Genomic DNA, 16,168 nt, shown 5'->3' with positions numbered 1-16,168 from the left:
TGGAGTGACTGGGGTCAGCGATCTCAAAGTTAAATCCGTGAACACACAAAGCCCCGTTCTTTGCCTGCAGAAAAAAGTAGTTTGTTGATTTCAACTCAAAGCTGTAAGTGACAAAAACAGAAGTTGCAGGAAAAGCTCAACAGGTTTGAGAGGAGACAGGTGTCTGTCACTTCAGGGTAATGACCTTGGTGTTTCAGACATCAATTCCCAAGCTCTTGATTGACAAAAACAGCAGCAAGCAGTCAGACCAACAGGGTTTTTCCTGAGCTCGACTCGTTCATCCGGTGGTTGGAGGGTGAACGCTCGTGCTGCCAAAGGAGCCGCTTGGACCACAAACTGGCGTGGAGCGATTCCAACAAAGTGCTCCTCAGTCTCATCCCGAGCATTGAAACAGAGTCGGCTTTGGCCGGGCCGGGCAGTACGGATGACGAGGCACCAGTGAGATTTGAACTCACGACCCCTGGTTTACAAGACCAGTGCTCTAACCGCTGAGCTATGGAGCCGGGTGGCGCTGCGCTCAGCGCTCGCGGCTGATTGGTTCACACTGGCTGACTCAAAGCGCTTGGGACACAGGTTCCAATCGACCCTCGCGTCACCGTCTGTGCAGTTTGAACATTCTGCCCGCGCGTGGGTTTACTCCGGCTGCTCCGGTTACCGCTCTCAGTACAAAGATGTGTAGCTTTTGCGGGATTGGCCATGCTTCATTGTCCGATTGTGTCCGGTGATTGTGCGGGCCCGGAAGGGTGGATTAGTCAGCATTCAATGGAGAATGATGCAGTGTGCGCAAAGGATCTGGGTCGATTGCTCTCTGCAGGGTCGGTGTTGACGAGATTAGAATAAATTCGATTGGCTACAGTGTGGAAACAGGCCCTTCAGCCCAACTAGTCCACATCGATCCTCTGAAGAGTAACCCGCCCAGACCCGTTTCTCACTGAATAATGCATCGATGACAATTTAGAATGGCCAATTCACTCGACCTGCACGTCTTTGGACTGTGGGAGGAAACCCGAGCAAACCCACGCAGACTCCTGGAGAATGTGCAAACTCGACACGGAATCGACTCCCGACAGTTGGAATCGAGCCTGGGTCCCTAGTAGCGCTGTCAGGCAGCAGTGAGAACCACTGAGCGACTCGTCGGGCGGAATGGCCTGTTTCCAAACTGGAGAGATCCTATGCTTCTGTGATTTCTGTCCAGACATAATTGGGAATTGTCATTCGCTCGCTTGGAGTGACTGGGGTCAGCGATCTCAAAGTTAAATCCGTGAACACACAAAGCCCCGTTCTTTGCCTGCAGAAAAAAGTAGTTTGTTGATTTCAACTCAAAGCTGTAAGTGACAAAATCAGAAGTTGCAGGAAAAGCTCAACAGGTTTGAGAGGAGACAGGTGTCTGTCACTTCAGGGTAATGACCTTGGTGTTTCAGACATCAATTCCCAAGCTCTTGATTGACAAAAACAGCAGCAAGCAGTCAGACCAACAGGGTTTTTCCTGAGCTCGATCGTTCATCCGGTGGTTGGAGGGTGAACGCTCGTGCTGCCAAAGGAGCCGCTTGGACCACAAACTGGCGTGGAGCGATTCCAACAAAGTGCTCCTCAGTCTCATCCCGAGCGTTGAAACAGAGTCGGCTTTGGCCGGGCCGGGCAGCACGGATGACGAGGCCCCAGTGAGATTTGAACTCACGACCCCTGGTTTACAAGACCAGTGCTCTAACCGCTGAGCTATGGAGCCGGGGGGCGACGCGCACAGCGCTCGCGGCTGATTGGTTCACACTGGCTGACTCAAAGCGCTTGGGACACAGGTTCCAATCGACCCTCGCGTCACCGTCTGTGCAGTTTGAACATTCTGCCCGCGCGTGGGGTTGCTCCGGCTGCTCCGGTTACTGCACTCAGTACAAAGATGTGTAGCGTTTGCGGGATTGGCCATGCTTCATTGTCCCATTGTGTCCGGTGATTGTGCGCGTCCGGAAGGGTGGATTAGTCAGCATTCAATGGAGAATGATGCAGTGTGCGCAAAGGATCTGGGTCGATTGCTCTCTGCAGGGTCGGTGTTGACGAGATTAGAATAAATTAGATTGGCTACAGTGTGGAAACAGGCCCTTCAGCCCAACTAGTCCACATCGATCCTCTGAAGAGTAACCCGCCCAGACCCGTTTCTCACTGAATAATGCATCGATGACAATTTAGAATGGCCAATTCACTCGACCTGCACGTCTTTGGACTGTGGGAGGAAACCCGAGCAAACCCACGCAGACTCTGGGAGAATGTGCAAACTCGACACGGAATCGACTCCCGACAGTTGGAATCGAGCCTGGGTCCCTAGTAGCGCTGTCAGGCAGCAGTGAGAACCACTGAGCGACTCGTCGGGCGGAATGGCCTGTTTCCAAACTGGAGAGATCCTATGCTTCTGTGATTTCTGTCCAGACATAATTGGGAATTGTCATTCGCTCGCTTGGAGTGACTGGGGTCAGCGATCTCAAAGTTAAATCCGTGAACACACAAAGCCCCGTTCTTTGCCTGCAGAAAAAAGTAGTTTGTTGATTTCAACTCAAAGCTGTAAGTGACAAAAACCGAAGTTGCAGGAAAAGCTCAACAGGTTTGAGAGGAGACAGGTGTCTGTCACTTCAGGGTAATGACCTTGGTGTTTCAGACATCAATTCCCAAGCTCTTGATTGACAAAAACAGCAGCAAGCAGTCAGACCAACAGGGTTTTTCCTGAGCTCGACTCGTTCATCCGGTGGTTGGAGGGTGAACGCTCGTGCTGCCAAAGGAGCCGCTTGGACCACAAACTGGCGTGGAGCGATTCCAACAAAGTGCTCCTCAGTCTCATCCCGAGCGTTGAAACAGAGTCGGCTTTGGCCGGGCCGGGCAGTACGGATGACGAGGCGCCAGTGAGATTTGAACTCACGACCCCTGGTTTACAAGACCAGTGCTCTAACCGCTGAGCTATGGAGCCGGGTGGCGCTGCGCTCAGCGCTCGCGGCTGATTGGTTCACACTGGCTGACTCAAAGCGCTTGGGACACAGGTTCCAATCGACCCTCGCGTCACCGTCTGTGCAGTTTGAACATTCTGCCCGCGCGTGGGTTTGCTCCGGCTGCTCCGGTTACCGCTCTCAGTACAAAGATGTGTAGCGTTTGCGGGATTGGCCATGCTTCATTGTCCCATTGTGTCCGGTGATTGTGCGGGCCCAGAAGGGTGGATTAGTCAGCATTCAATGGAGAATGATGCAGTGTGCGCAAAGGATCTGGGTCGATTGCTCTCTGCAGGGTCGGTGTTGACGAGATTAGAATAAATTAGATTGGCTACAGTGTGGAAACAGGCCCTTCAGCCCAACAAGTCCACATCGATCCTCTGAAGAGTAACCCGCCCAGACCCGTTTCTCACTGAATAATGCATCGATGACAATTTAGAATGGCCAATTCACTCGACCTGCACGTCTTTGGACTGTGGGAGGAAACCCGAGCAAACCCACGCAGACTCTGGGAGAATGTGCAAACTCGACACGGAATCGACTCCCGACAGTTGGAATCGAGCCTGGGTCCCTAGTAGCGCTGTCAGGCAGCAGTGAGAACCACTGAGCGACTCGTCGGGCGGAATGGCCTGTTTCCAAACTGGAGAGATCCTATGCTTCTGTGATTTCTGTCCAGACATAATTGGGAATTGTCATTCGCTCGCTTGGAGTGACTGGGGTCAGCGATCTCAAAGTTAAATCCGTGAACACACACAGCCCCGTTCTTTGCCTGCAGAAAAAAGAAGTTTGTGGATTTCAACTCAACGCTGTAAGTGACAAAAACAGAAGTTGCAGGAAAAGCTCAACAGGTTTGAGAGGAGACAGGTGTCTGTCACTTCAGGGTAATGACCTTGGTGTTTCAGACATCAATTCCCAAGCTCTTGATTGACAAAAACAGCAGCAAGCAGTCAGACCAACAGGGTTTTTCCTGAGCTCGATCGTTCATCCGGTGGTTGGAGGGTGAACGCTCGTGCTGCCAAAGGAGCCGCTTGGACCACAAACTGGCGTGGAGCGATTCCAACAAAGTGCTCCTCAGTCTCATCCCGAGCGTTGAAACAGAGTCGGCTTTGGCCGGGCCGGGCAGCACGGATGACGAGGCCCCAGTGAGATTTGAACTCACGACCCCTGGTTTACAAGACCAGTGCTCTAACCGCTGAGCTATGGAGCCGGGTGGCGCCGCGCACAGCGCTCGCGGCTGATTGGTTCACACTGGCTGACTCAAAGCGCTTGGGACACAGGTTCCAATCGACCCTCGCGTCACCGTCTGTGCAGTTTGAACATTCTGCCCGCGCGTGGGTTTGCTCCGGCTGCTCCGGTTACCGCTCTCAGTACAAAGATGTGTAGCGTTTGCGGGATTGGCCATGCTTCATTGTCCCATTGTGTCCGGTGATTGTGCGGGCCCGGAAGGGTGGATTAGTCAGCATTCAATGGAGAATGATGCAGTGTGCGCAAAGGATCTGGGTCGATTGCTCTCTGCAGGGTCGGTGTTGACGAGATTAGAATAAATTAGATTGGCTACAGTGTGGAAACAGGCCCTTCAGCCCAACAAGTCCACATCGATCCTCTGAAGAGTAACCCGCCCAGACCCGTTTCTCACTGAATAATGCATCGATGACAATTTAGAATGGCCAATTCACTCGACCTGCACGTCTTTGGACTGTGGGAGGAAACCCGAGCAAACCCACGCAGACTCTGGGAGAATGTGCAAACTCGACACGGAATCGACTCCCGACAGTTGGAATCGAGCCTGGGTCCCTAGTAGCGCTGTCAGGCAGCAGTGAGAACCACTGAGCGACTCGTCGGGCGGAATGGCCTGTTTCCAAACTGGAGAGATCCTATGCTTCTGTGATTTCTGTCCAGACATAATTGGGAATTGTCATTCGCTCGCTTGGAGTGACTGGGGTCAGCGATCTCAAAGTTAAATCCGTGAACACACACAGCCCCGTTCTTTGCCTGCAGAAAAAAGAAGTTTGTGGATTTCAACTCAACGCTGTAAGTGACAAAAACAGAAGTTGCAGGAAAAGCTCAACAGGTTTGAGAGGAGACAGGTGTCTGTCACTTCAGGGTAATGACCTTGGTGTTTCAGACATCAATTCCCAAGCTCTTGATTGACAAAAACAGCAGCAAGCAGTCAGACCAACAGGGTTTTTCCTGAGCTCAATCGTTCATCCGGTGGTTGGAGGGTGAACGCTCGTGCTGCCAAAGGAGCCGCTTGGACCACAAACTGGCGTGGAGCGATTCCAACAAAGTGCTCCTCAGTCTCATCCCGAGCGTTGAAACAGAGTCGGCTTTGGCCGGGCCGGGCAGCACGGATGACGAGGCCCCAGTGAGATTTGAACTCACGACCCCTGGTTTACAAGACCAGTGCTCTAACCGCTGAGCTATGGAGCCGGGTGGCGCCGCGCACAGCGCTCGCGGCTGATTGGTTCACACTGGCTGACTCAAAGCGCTTGGGACACAGGTTCCAATCGACCCTCGCGTCACCGTCTGTGCAGTTTGAACATTCTGCCCGCGCGTGGGTTTGCTCCGGCTGCTCCGGTTACCGCTCTCAGTACAAAGATGTGTAGCGTTTGCGGGATTGGCCATGCTTCATTGTCCCATTGTGTCCGGTGATTGTGCGGGCCCGGAAGGGTGGATTAGTCAGCATTCAATGGAGAATGATGCAGTGTGCGCAAAGGATCTGGGTCGATTGCTCTCTGCAGGGTCGGTGTTGACGAGATTAGAATAAATTAGATTGGCTACAGTGTGGAAACAGGCCCTTCAGCCCAACAAGTCCACATCGATCCTCTGAAGAGTAACCCGCCCAGACCCGTTTCTCACTGAATAATGCATCGATGACAATTTAGAATGGCCAATTCACTCGACCTGCACGTCTTTGGACTGTGGGAGGAAACCCGAGCAAACCCACGCAGACTCTGGGAGAATGTGCAAACTCGACACGGAATCGACTCCCGACAGTTGGAATCGAGCCTGGGTCCCTAGTAGCGCTGTCAGGCAGCAGTGAGAACCACTGAGCGACTCGTCGGGCGGAATGGCCTGTTTCCAAACTGGAGAGATCCTATGCTTCTGTGATTTCTGTCCAGACATAATTGGGAATTGTCATTCGCTCGCTTGGAGTGACTGGGGTCAGCGATCTCAAAGTTAAATCCGTGAACACACACAGCCCCGTTCTTTGCCTGCAGAAAAAAGAAGTTTGTGGATTTCAACTCAACGCTGTAAGTGACAAAAACAGAAGTTGCAGGAAAAGCTCAACAGGTTTGAGAGGAGACAGGTGTCTGTCACTTCAGGGTAATGACCTTGGTGTTTCAGACATCAATTCCCAAGCTCTTGATTGACAAAAACAGCAGCAAGCAGTCAGACCAACAGGGTTTTTCCTGAGCTCGACTCGTTCATCCGGTGGTTGGAGGGTGAACGCTCGTGCTGCCAAAGGAGCCGCTTGGACCACAAACTGGCGTGCAGCGATTCCAACAAAGTGCTCCTCAGTCTCATCCCGAGCGTTGAAACAGAGTCGGCTTTGGCCGGGCCGGGCAGTACGGATGACGAGGCCCCAGTGAGATTGGAACTCACGACCCCTGGTTTACAAGACCAGTGCTTTAACCGCTGAGCTATGGAGCCGGGTGGCGCTGCGCTCAGCGCTCGCGGCTGATTGGTTCACACTGGCTGACTCAAAGCGCTTGGGACACAGGTTCCAATCGACCCTCGCGTCACCGTCTGTGCAGTTTGAACATTCTGCCCGCGCGTGGGTTTACTCCGGCTGCTCCGGTTACCGCTCTCAGTACAAAGATGTGTAGCTTTTGCGGGATTGGCCATGCTTCATTGTCCCATTGTGTCCGGTGATTGTGCGGGCCCGGAAGGGTGGATTAGTCAGCATTCAATGGAGAATGATCCAGTGTGCGCAAAGGATCTGGGTCGATTGCTCTCTGCAGGGTCGGTGTTGACGAGATTAGAATAAATTAGATTGGCTACAGTGTGGAAACAGGCCCTTCAGCCCAACAAGTCCACATCGATCCTCTGAAGAGTAACCCGCCCAGACCCGTTTCTCACTGAATAATGCATCGATGACAATTTAGAATGGCCAATTCACTCGACCTGCACGTCTTTGGACTGTGGGAGGAAACCCGAGCAAACCCACGCAGACTCTGGGAGAATGTGCAAACTCGACACGGAATCGACTCCCGACAGTTGGAATCGAGCCTGGGTCCCTAGTAGCGCTGTCAGGCAGCAGTGAGAACCACTGAGCGACTCGTCGGGCGGAATGGCCTGTTTCCAAACTGGAGAGATCCTATGCTTCTGTGATTTCTGTCCAGACATAATTGGGAATTGTCATTCGCTCGCTTGGAGTGACTGGGGTCAGCGATCTCAAAGTTAAATCCGTGAACACACAAAGCCCCGTTCTTTGCCTGCAGAAAAAAGTAGTTTGTTGATTTCAACTCAAAGCTGTAAGTGACAAAAACCGAAGTTGCAGGAAAAGCTCAACAGGTTTGAGAGGAGACAGGTGTCTGTCACTTCAGGGTAATGACCTTGGTGTTTCAGACATCAATTCCCAAGCTCTTGATTGACAAAAACAGCAGCAAGCAGTCAGACCAACAGGGTTTTTCCTGAGCTCGACTCGTTCATCCGGTGGTTGGAGGGTGAACGCTCGTGCTGCCAAAGGAGCCGCTTGGACCACAAACGGGCGTGGAGCGATTCCAACAAAGTGCTCCTCAGTCTCATCCCGAGCGTTGAAACAGAGTCGGCTTTGGCCGGGCCGGGCAGTACGGATGACGAGGCACCAGTGAGATTTGAACTCACGACCCCTGGTTTACAAGACCAGTGCTCTAACTGCTGAGCTATGGAGCCGGATGGCGCTGCGCTCAGCGCTCGCGGCTGATTGGTTCACACTGGCTGACTCAAAGCGCTTGGGACACAGGTTCCAATCGACCCTCGCGTCACCGTCTGTGCAGTTTGAACATTCTGCCCGCGCGTGGGTTTGCTCCGGCTGCTCCGGTTACCGCTCTCAGTACAAAGATGTGTAGCGTTTGCGGGATTGGCCATGCTTCATTGTCCCATTGTGTCCGGTGATTGTGCGGGCCCGGAAGGGTGGATTAGTCAGCATTCAATGGAGAATGATGCAGTGTGCGCAAAGGATCTGGGTCGATTGCTCTCTGCAGGGTCGGTGTTGACGAGATTAGAATAAATTAGATTGGCTACAGTGTGGAAACAGGCCCTTCAGCCCAACAAGTCCACATCGATCCTCTGAAGAGTAACCCGCCCAGACCCGTTTCTCACTGAATAATGCATCGATGACAATTTAGAATGGCCAATTCACTCGACCTGCACGTCTTTGGACTGTGGGAGGAAACCCGAGCAAACCCACGCAGACTCTGGGAGAATGTGCAAACTCGACACGGAATCGACTCCCGACAGTTGGAATCGAGCCTGGGTCCCTAGTAGCGCTGTCAGGCAGCAGTGAGAACCACTGAGCGACTCGTCGGGCGGAATGGCCTGTTTCCAAACTGGAGAGATCCTATGCTTCTGTGATTTCTGTCCAGACATAATTGGGAATTGTCATTCGCTCGCTTGGAGTGACTGGGGTCAGCGATCTCAAAGTTAAATCCGTGAACACACACAGCCCCGTTCTTTGCCTGCAGAAAAAAGAAGTTTGTGGATTTCAACTCAACGCTGTAAGTGACAAAAACAGAAGTTGCAGGAAAAGCTCAACAGGTTTGAGAGGAGACAGGTGTCTGTCACTTCAGGGTAATGACCTTGGTGTTTCAGACATCAATTCCCAAGCTCTTGATTGACAAAAACAGCAGCAAGCAGTCAGACCAACAGGGTTTTTCCTGAGCTCGACTCGTTCATCCGGTGGTTGGAGGGTGAACGCTCGTGCTGCCAAAGGAGCCGCTTGGACCACAAACTGGCGTGGAGCGATTCCAACAAAGTGCTCCTCAGTCTCATCCCGAGCGTTGAAACAGAGTCGGCTTTGGCCGGGCCGGGCAGTACGGATGACGAGGCACCAGTGAGATTTGAACTCACGACCCCTGGTTTACAAGACCAGTGCTCTAACCGCTGAGCTATGGAGCCGGGTGGCGCCGCGCACAGCGCTCGCGGCTGATTGGTTCACACTGGCTGACTCAAAGCGCTTGGGACACAGGTTCCAATCGACCCTCGCGTCACCGTCTGTGCAGTTTGAACATTCTGCCCGCGCGTGGGTTTGCTCCGGCTGCTCCGGTTACCGCTCTCAGTACAAAGATGTGTAGCGTTTGCGGGATTGCCCATGCTTCATTGTCCCATTGTGTCCGGTGATTGTGCGGGCCCGGAAGGGTGGATTAGTCAGCATTCAATGGAGAAGGATGCAGTGTGCGCAAAGGATCTGGGTCGATTGCTCTCTGCAGGGTCGGTGTTGACGAGATTAGAATAAATTAGATTGGCTACAGTGTGGAAACAGGCCCTTCAGCCCAACAAGTCCACATCGATCCTCTGAAGAGTAACCCGCCCAGACCCGTTTCTCACTGAATAATGCATCGATGACAATTTAGAATGGCCAATTCACTCGACCTGCACGTCTTTGGACTGTGGGAGGAAACCCGAGCAAACCCACACAGACTCTGGGAGAATGTGCAAACTCGACACGGAATCGACTCCCGACAGTTGGAATCGAGCCTGGGTCCCTAGTAGCGCTGTCAGGCAGCAGTGAGAACCACTGAGCGACTCGTCGGGCGGAATGGCCTGTTTCCAAACTGGAGAGATCCTATGCTTCTGTGATTTCTGTCCAGACATAATTGGGAATTGTCATTCGCTCGCTTGGAGTGACTGGGGTCAGCGATCTCAAAGTTAAATCCGTGAACACACACAGCCCCGTTCTTTGCCTGCAGAAAAAAGAAGTTTGTGGATTTCAACTCAACGCTGTAAGTGACAAAAACAGAAGTTGCAGGAAAAGCTCAACAGGTTTGAGAGGAGACAGGTGTCTGTCACTTCAGGGTAATGACCTTGGTGTTTCAGACATCAATTCCCAAGCTCTTGATTGACAAAAACAGCAGCAAGCAGTCAGACCAACAGGGTTTTTCCTGAGCTCGACTCGTTCATCCGGTGGTTGGAGGGTGAACGCTCGTGCTGCCAAAGGAGCCGCTTGGACCACAAACTGGCGTGGAGCGATTCCAACAAAGTGCTCCTCAGTCTCATCCCGAGCGTTGAAACAGAGTCGGCTTTGGCCGGGCCGGGCAGTATGGATGACGAGGCCCCAGTGAGATTTGAACTCACGACCCCTGGTTTACAAGACCAGTGCTTTAACCGCTGAGCTATGGAGCCGGGTGGCGCCGCGCTCAGCGCTCGCGGCTGATTGGTTCACACTGGCTGACTCAAACCGCTTGGAACACAGGTTCCAATCGACCCTCGCGTCACCGTCTGTGCAGTTTGAACATTCTGCCCGCGCGTGGGTTTACTCCGGCTGCTCCGGTTACCGCTCTCAGTACAAAGATGTGTAGCTTTTGCGGGATTGGCCATGCTTCATTGTCCCATTGTGTCCGGTGATTGTGCGGGCCCGGAAGGGTGGATTAGTCAGCATTCAATGGAGAATGATGCAGTGTGCGCAAAGGATCTGGGTCGATTGCTCTCTGCAGGGTCGGTGTTGACGAGATTAGAATAAATTAGATTGGCTACAGTGTGGAAACAGGCCCTTCAGCCCAACTAGTCCACATCGATCCTCTGAAGAGTAACCCGCCCAGACCCGTTTCTCACTGAATAATGCATCGATGACAATTTAGAATGGCCAATTCACTCGACCTGCACGTCTTTGGACTGTGGGAGGAAACCCGAGCAAACCCACGCAGACTCTGGGAGAATGTGCAAACTCGACACGGAATCGACTCCCGACAGTTGGAATCGAGCCTGGGTCCCTAGTAGCGCTGTCAGGCAGCAGTGAGAACCACTGAGCGACTCGTCGGGCGGAATGGCCTGTTTCCAAACTGGAGAGATCCTATGCTTCTGTGATTTCTGTCCAGACATAATTGGGAATTGTCATTCGCTCGCTTGGAGTGACTGGGGTCAGCGATCTCAAAGTTAAATCCGTGAACACACACAGCCCCGTTCTTTGCCTGCAGAAAAAAGTAGTTTGTTGATTTCAACTCAAAGCTGTAAGTGACAAAAACCGAAGTTGCAGGAAAAGCTCAACAGGTTTGAGAGGAGACAGGTGTCTGTCACTTCAGGGTAATGACCTTGGTGTTTCAGACATCAATTCCCAAGCTCTTGATTGACAAAAACAGCAGCAAGCAGTCAGACCAACAGGGTTTTTCCTGAGCTCGATCGTTCATCCGGTGGTTGGAGGGTGAACGCTCGTGCTGCCCAAGGAGCCGCTTGGACCACAAACTGGCGTGGAGCGATTCCAACAAAGTGCTCCTCAGTCTCATCCCGAGCGTTGAAACAGAGTCGGCTTTGGCCGGGCCGGGCAGCACGGATGACGAGGCCCCAGTGAGATTTGAACTCACGACCCCTGGTTTACAAGACCAGTGCTCTAACCGCTGAGCCATGGAGCCGGGTGGCGCCGCGCACAGCGCTCGTGGCTGATTGGTTCACACTGGCTGACTCAAAGCGCTTGGGACACAGGTTCCAATCGACCCTCGCGTCACCGTCTGTGCAGTTTGAACATTCTGCCCGCGCGTGGGTTTGCTCCGGCTGCTCCGGTTACCGCTCTCAGTACAAAGATGTGTAGCGTTTGCGGGATTGGCCATGCTTCATTGTCCCATTGTGTCCGGTGATTGTGCGGGCCCGGAAGGGTGGATTAGTCAGCATTCAATGGAGAATGATGCAGTGTGCGCAAAGGATCTGGGTCGATTGCTCTCTGCAGGGTCGGTGTTGACGAGATTAGAATAAATTAGATTGGCTACAGTGTGGAAACAGGCCCTTCAGCCCAACAAGTCCACATCGATCCTCTGAAGAGTAACCCGCCCAGACCCGTTTCTCACTGAATAATGCATCGATGACAATTTAGAATGGCCAATTCACTCGACCTGCACGTCTTTGGACTGTGGGAGGAAACCCGAGCAAACCCACGCAGACTCTGGGAGAATGTGCAAACTCGACACGGAATCGACTCCCGACAGTTGGAATCGAGCCTGGGTCCCTAGTAGCGCTGTCAGGCAGCAGTGAGAACCACTGAGCGACTCGTCGGGCGGAATGGCCTGTTTCCAAACTGGAGAGATCCTATGCTTCTGTGATTTCTGTCCAGACATAATTGGGAATTGTCATTCGCTCGCTTGGAGTGACTGGGGTCAGCGATCTCAAAGTTAAATCCGTGAACACACACAGCCCCGTTCTTTGCCTGCAGAAAAAAGAAGTTTGTGGATTTCAACTCAACGCTGTAAGTGACAAAAACAGAAGTTGCAGGAAAAGCTCAACAGGTTTGAGAGGAGACAGGTGTCTGTCACTTCAGGGTAATGACCTTGGTGTTTCAGACATCAATTCCCAAGCTCTTGATTGACAAAAACAGCAGCAAGCAGTCAGACCAACAGGGTTTTTCCTGAGCTCGACTCGTTCATCCGGTGGTTGGAGGGTGAACGCTCGTGCTGCCAAAGGAGCCGCTTGGACCACAAACTGGCGTGGAGCGATTCCAACAAAGTGCTCCTCAGTCTCATCCCGAGCGTTGAAACAGAGTCGGCTTTGGCCGGGCCGGGCAGCACGGATGACGAGGCCCCAGTGAGATTTGAACTCACGACCCCTGGTTTACAAGACCAGTGCTCTAACCGCTGAGCTATGGAGCCGGGTGGTGCCGCGCACAGCGCTCGCGGCTGATTGGTTTACACTGGCTGACTCAAAGCGCTTGGGACACAGGTTCCAATCGACCCTCGCGTCACCGTCTGTGCAGTTTGAACATTCTGCCCGCGCGTGGGTTTGCTCCGGCTGCTCCGGTTACCGCTCTCAGTACAAAGATGTGTAGCGTTTGCGGGATTGGCCATGCTTCATTGTCCCATTGTGTCCGGTGATTGTGCGGGCCCGGAAGGGTGGATTAGTCAGCATTCAATGGAGAATGATGCAGTGTGCGCAAAGGATCTGGGTCGATTGCTCTCTGCAGGGTCGGTGTTGACGAGATTAGAATAAATTAGATTGGCTACAGTGTGGAAACAGGCCCTTCAGCCCAACAAGTCCACATCGATCCTCTGAAGAGTAACCCGCCCAGACCCGTTTCTCACTGAATAATGCATCGATGACAATTTAGAATGGCCAATTCACTCGACCTGCACGTCTTTGGACTGTGGGAGGAAACCCGAGCAAACCCACGCAGACTCTGGGAGAATGTGCAAACTCGACACGGAATCGACTCCCGACAGTTGGAATCGAGCCTGGGTCCCTAGTAGCGCTGTCAGGCAGCAGTGAGAACCACTGAGCGACTCGTCGGGCGGAATGGCCTGTTTCCAAACTGGAGAGATCCTATGCTTCTGTGATTTCTGTCCAGACATAATTGGGAATTGTCATTCGCTCGCTTGGAGTGACTGGGGTCAGCGATCTCAAAGTTAAATCCGTGAACACACACAGCCCCGTTCTTTGCCTGCAGAAAAAAGAAGTTTGTGGATTTCAACTCAACGCTGTAAGTGACAAAAACAGAAGTTGCAGGAAAAGCTCAACAGGTTTGAGAGGAGACAGGTGTATGTCACTTCAGGGTAATGACCTTGGTGTTTCAGACATCAATTCCCAAGCTCTTGATTGACAAAAACAGCAGCAAGCAGTCAGACCAACAGGGTTTTTCCTGAGCTCGACTCGTTCATCCGGTGGTTGGAGGGTGAACGCTCGTGCTGCCAAAGGAGCCGCTTGGACCACAAACTGGCGTGGAGCGATTCCAACAAAGTGCTCCTCAGTCTCATCCCGAGCGTTGAAACAGAGTCGGCTTTGGCCGGGCCGGGCAGCACGGATGACGAGGCCCCAGTGAGATTTGAACTCACGACCCCTGGTTTACAAGACCAGTGCTTTAACCGCTGAGCTATGGAGCCGGGTGGCGCTGCGCTCAGCGCTCGCGGCTGATTGGTTCACACTGGCTGACTCAAAGCGCTTGGGACACAGGTTCCAATCGACCCTCGCGTCACCGTCTGTGCAGTTTGAACATTCTGCCCGCGCGTGGGTTTACTCCGGCTGCTCCGGTTACCGCTCTCAGTACAAAGATGTGTAGCTTTTGCGGGATTGGCCATGCTTCATTGTCCCATTGTGTCCGGTGATTGTGCGGGCCCGGAAGGGTGGATTAGTCAGCATTCAATGGAGAATGATGCAGTGTGCGCAAAGGATCTGGGTCGATTGCTCTCTGCAGGGTCGGTGTTGACGAGATTAGAATAAATTAGATTGGCTACAGTGTGGAAACAGGCCCTTCAGCCCAACAAGTCCACATCGATCCTCTGAAGAGTAACCCGCCCAGACCCGTTTCTCACTGAATAATGCATCGATGACAATTTAGAATGGCCAATTCACTCGACCTGCACGTCTTTGGACTGTGGGAGGAAACCCGAGCAAACCCACGCAGACTCTGGGAGAATGTGCAAACTCGACACGGAATCGACTCCCGACAGTTGGAATCGAGCCTGGGTCCCTAGTAGCGCTGTCAGGCAGCAGTGAGAACCACTGAGCGACTCGTCGGGCGGAATGGCCTGTTTCCAAACTGGAGAGATCCTATGCTTCTGTGATTTCTGTCCAGACATAATTGGGAATTGTCATTCGCTCGCTTGGAGTGACTGGGGTCAGCGATCTCAAAGTTAAATCCGTGAACACACAAAGCCCCGTTCTTTGCCTGCAGAAAAAAGTAGTTTGTTGATTTCAACTCAAAGCTGTAAGTGACAAAAACCGAAGTTGCAGGAAAAGCTCAACAGGTTTGAGAGGAGACAGGTGTCTGTCACTTCAGGGTAATGACCTTGGTGTTTCAGACATCAATTCCCAAGCTCTTGATTGACAAAAACAGCAGCAAGCAGTCAGACCAACAGGGTTTTTCCTGAGCTCGACTCGTTCATCCGGTGGTTGGAGGGTGAACGCTCGTGCTGCCAAAGGAGCCGCTTGGACCACAAACTGGCGTGCAGCGATTCCAACAAAGTGCTCCTCAGTCTCATCCCGAGCGTTGAAACAGAGTCGGCTTTGGCCGGGCCGGGCAGTACGGATGACGAGGCACCAGTGAGATTGGAACTCACGACCCCTGGTTTACAAGACCAGTGCTCTAACCGCTGAGCTATGGAGCCGGGTGGCGCTGCGCTCAGCGCTCGCGGCTGATTGGTTCACACTGGCTGACTCAAAGCGCTTGGGACACAGGTTCCAATCGACCCTCGCGTCACCGTCTGTGCAGTTTGAACATTCTGCCCGCGCGTGGGTTTGCTCCGGCTGCTCCGGTTACCGCTCTCAGTACAAAGATGTGTAGCGTTTGCGGGATTGGCCATGCTTCATTGTCCCATTGTGTCCGGTGATTGTGCGGGCCCGGAAGGGTGGATTAGTCAGCATTCAATGGAGAATGATGCAGTGTGCGCAAAGGATCTGGGTCGATTGCTCTCTGCAGGGTCGGTGTTGACGAGATTAGAATAAATTAGATTGGCTACAGTGTGGAAACAGGCCCTTCAGCCCAACAAGTCCACATCGATCCTCTGAAGAGTAACCCGCCCAGACCCGTTTCTCACTGAATAATGCATCGATGACAATTTAGAATGGCCAATTCACTCGACCTGCACGTCTTTGGACTGTGGGAGGAAACCCGAGCAAACCCACGCAGACTCTGGGAGAATGTGCAAACTCGACACGGAATCGACTCCCGACAGTTGGAATCGAGCCTGGGTCCCTAGTAGCGCTGTCAGGCAGCAGTGAGAACCACTGAGCGACTCGTCGGGCGGAATGGCCTGTTTCCAAACTGGAGAGATCCTATGCTTCTGTGATTTCTGTCCAGACATAATTGGGAATTGTCATTCGCTCGCTTGGAGTGACTGGGGTCAGCGATCTCAAAGTTAAATCCGTGAACACACACAGCCCCGTTCTTTGCCTGCAGAAAAAAGAAGTTTGTGGATTTCAACTCAACGCTGTAAGTGACAAAAACAGAAGTTGCAGGAAAAGCTCAACAGGTTTGAGAGGAGACAGGTGTCTGTCACTTCAGGGTAATGACCTTGGTGTTTCAGACATCAATTCCCAAGCTCTTGATTGACAAAAACAGCAGCAAGCAGTCAGACCAACAGGGTTTT

At 52.7% G+C, this 16,168-nt stretch overlaps 13 non-coding genes across 13 annotated transcripts; all 13 read right to left on the bottom strand.

Annotated features, from left to right (window-relative positions):
- Positions 1–430: 430 nt before the first annotated feature.
- Positions 431–503, bottom strand: trnat-ugu (transfer RNA threonine (anticodon UGU)). Its single transcript has one exon. It is a non-coding gene; the product is annotated as a tRNA-Thr (tRNA).
- A 1,150-nt stretch (positions 504–1,653) lies between these two features.
- Positions 1,654–1,726, bottom strand: trnat-ugu (transfer RNA threonine (anticodon UGU)). Its single transcript has one exon. It is a non-coding gene; the product is annotated as a tRNA-Thr (tRNA).
- Positions 1,727–2,877: 1,151 nt separating this feature from the next.
- trnat-ugu (transfer RNA threonine (anticodon UGU)) lies at positions 2,878–2,950 on the bottom strand. The gene has a single exon. It is a non-coding gene; the product is annotated as a tRNA-Thr (tRNA).
- Positions 2,951–4,100: 1,150 nt separating this feature from the next.
- trnat-ugu (transfer RNA threonine (anticodon UGU)) lies at positions 4,101–4,173 on the bottom strand. Its single transcript has one exon. It is a non-coding gene; the product is annotated as a tRNA-Thr (tRNA).
- Positions 4,174–5,323: 1,150 nt separating this feature from the next.
- Positions 5,324–5,396, bottom strand: trnat-ugu (transfer RNA threonine (anticodon UGU)). Its single transcript has one exon. It is a non-coding gene; the product is annotated as a tRNA-Thr (tRNA).
- A 1,151-nt stretch (positions 5,397–6,547) lies between these two features.
- On the bottom strand, positions 6,548–6,620 carry trnat-ugu (transfer RNA threonine (anticodon UGU)). The gene has a single exon. It is a non-coding gene; the product is annotated as a tRNA-Thr (tRNA).
- A 1,151-nt stretch (positions 6,621–7,771) lies between these two features.
- Positions 7,772–7,844, bottom strand: trnat-ugu (transfer RNA threonine (anticodon UGU)). The gene has a single exon. It is a non-coding gene; the product is annotated as a tRNA-Thr (tRNA).
- A 1,151-nt stretch (positions 7,845–8,995) lies between these two features.
- trnat-ugu (transfer RNA threonine (anticodon UGU)) lies at positions 8,996–9,068 on the bottom strand. The gene has a single exon. It is a non-coding gene; the product is annotated as a tRNA-Thr (tRNA).
- A 1,151-nt stretch (positions 9,069–10,219) lies between these two features.
- On the bottom strand, positions 10,220–10,292 carry trnat-ugu (transfer RNA threonine (anticodon UGU)). The gene has a single exon. It is a non-coding gene; the product is annotated as a tRNA-Thr (tRNA).
- A 1,150-nt stretch (positions 10,293–11,442) lies between these two features.
- Positions 11,443–11,515, bottom strand: trnat-ugu (transfer RNA threonine (anticodon UGU)). The gene has a single exon. It is a non-coding gene; the product is annotated as a tRNA-Thr (tRNA).
- Positions 11,516–12,666: 1,151 nt separating this feature from the next.
- Positions 12,667–12,739, bottom strand: trnat-ugu (transfer RNA threonine (anticodon UGU)). Its single transcript has one exon. It is a non-coding gene; the product is annotated as a tRNA-Thr (tRNA).
- Positions 12,740–13,890: 1,151 nt separating this feature from the next.
- Positions 13,891–13,963, bottom strand: trnat-ugu (transfer RNA threonine (anticodon UGU)). Its single transcript has one exon. It is a non-coding gene; the product is annotated as a tRNA-Thr (tRNA).
- A 1,151-nt stretch (positions 13,964–15,114) lies between these two features.
- Positions 15,115–15,187, bottom strand: trnat-ugu (transfer RNA threonine (anticodon UGU)). Its single transcript has one exon. It is a non-coding gene; the product is annotated as a tRNA-Thr (tRNA).
- Positions 15,188–16,168: the final 981 nt, after the last annotated feature.

This window comes from Chiloscyllium punctatum, chromosome 34 (assembly GCF_047496795.1).
Source record: "Chiloscyllium punctatum isolate Juve2018m chromosome 34, sChiPun1.3, whole genome shotgun sequence".
NCBI classification, from domain to species: Eukaryota; Metazoa; Chordata; class Chondrichthyes; order Orectolobiformes; family Hemiscylliidae; genus Chiloscyllium; species Chiloscyllium punctatum.
The sequence above is the reverse complement of the archived record's forward strand: the minus strand, read 5'-3'. Positions and strand labels throughout refer to the sequence as shown.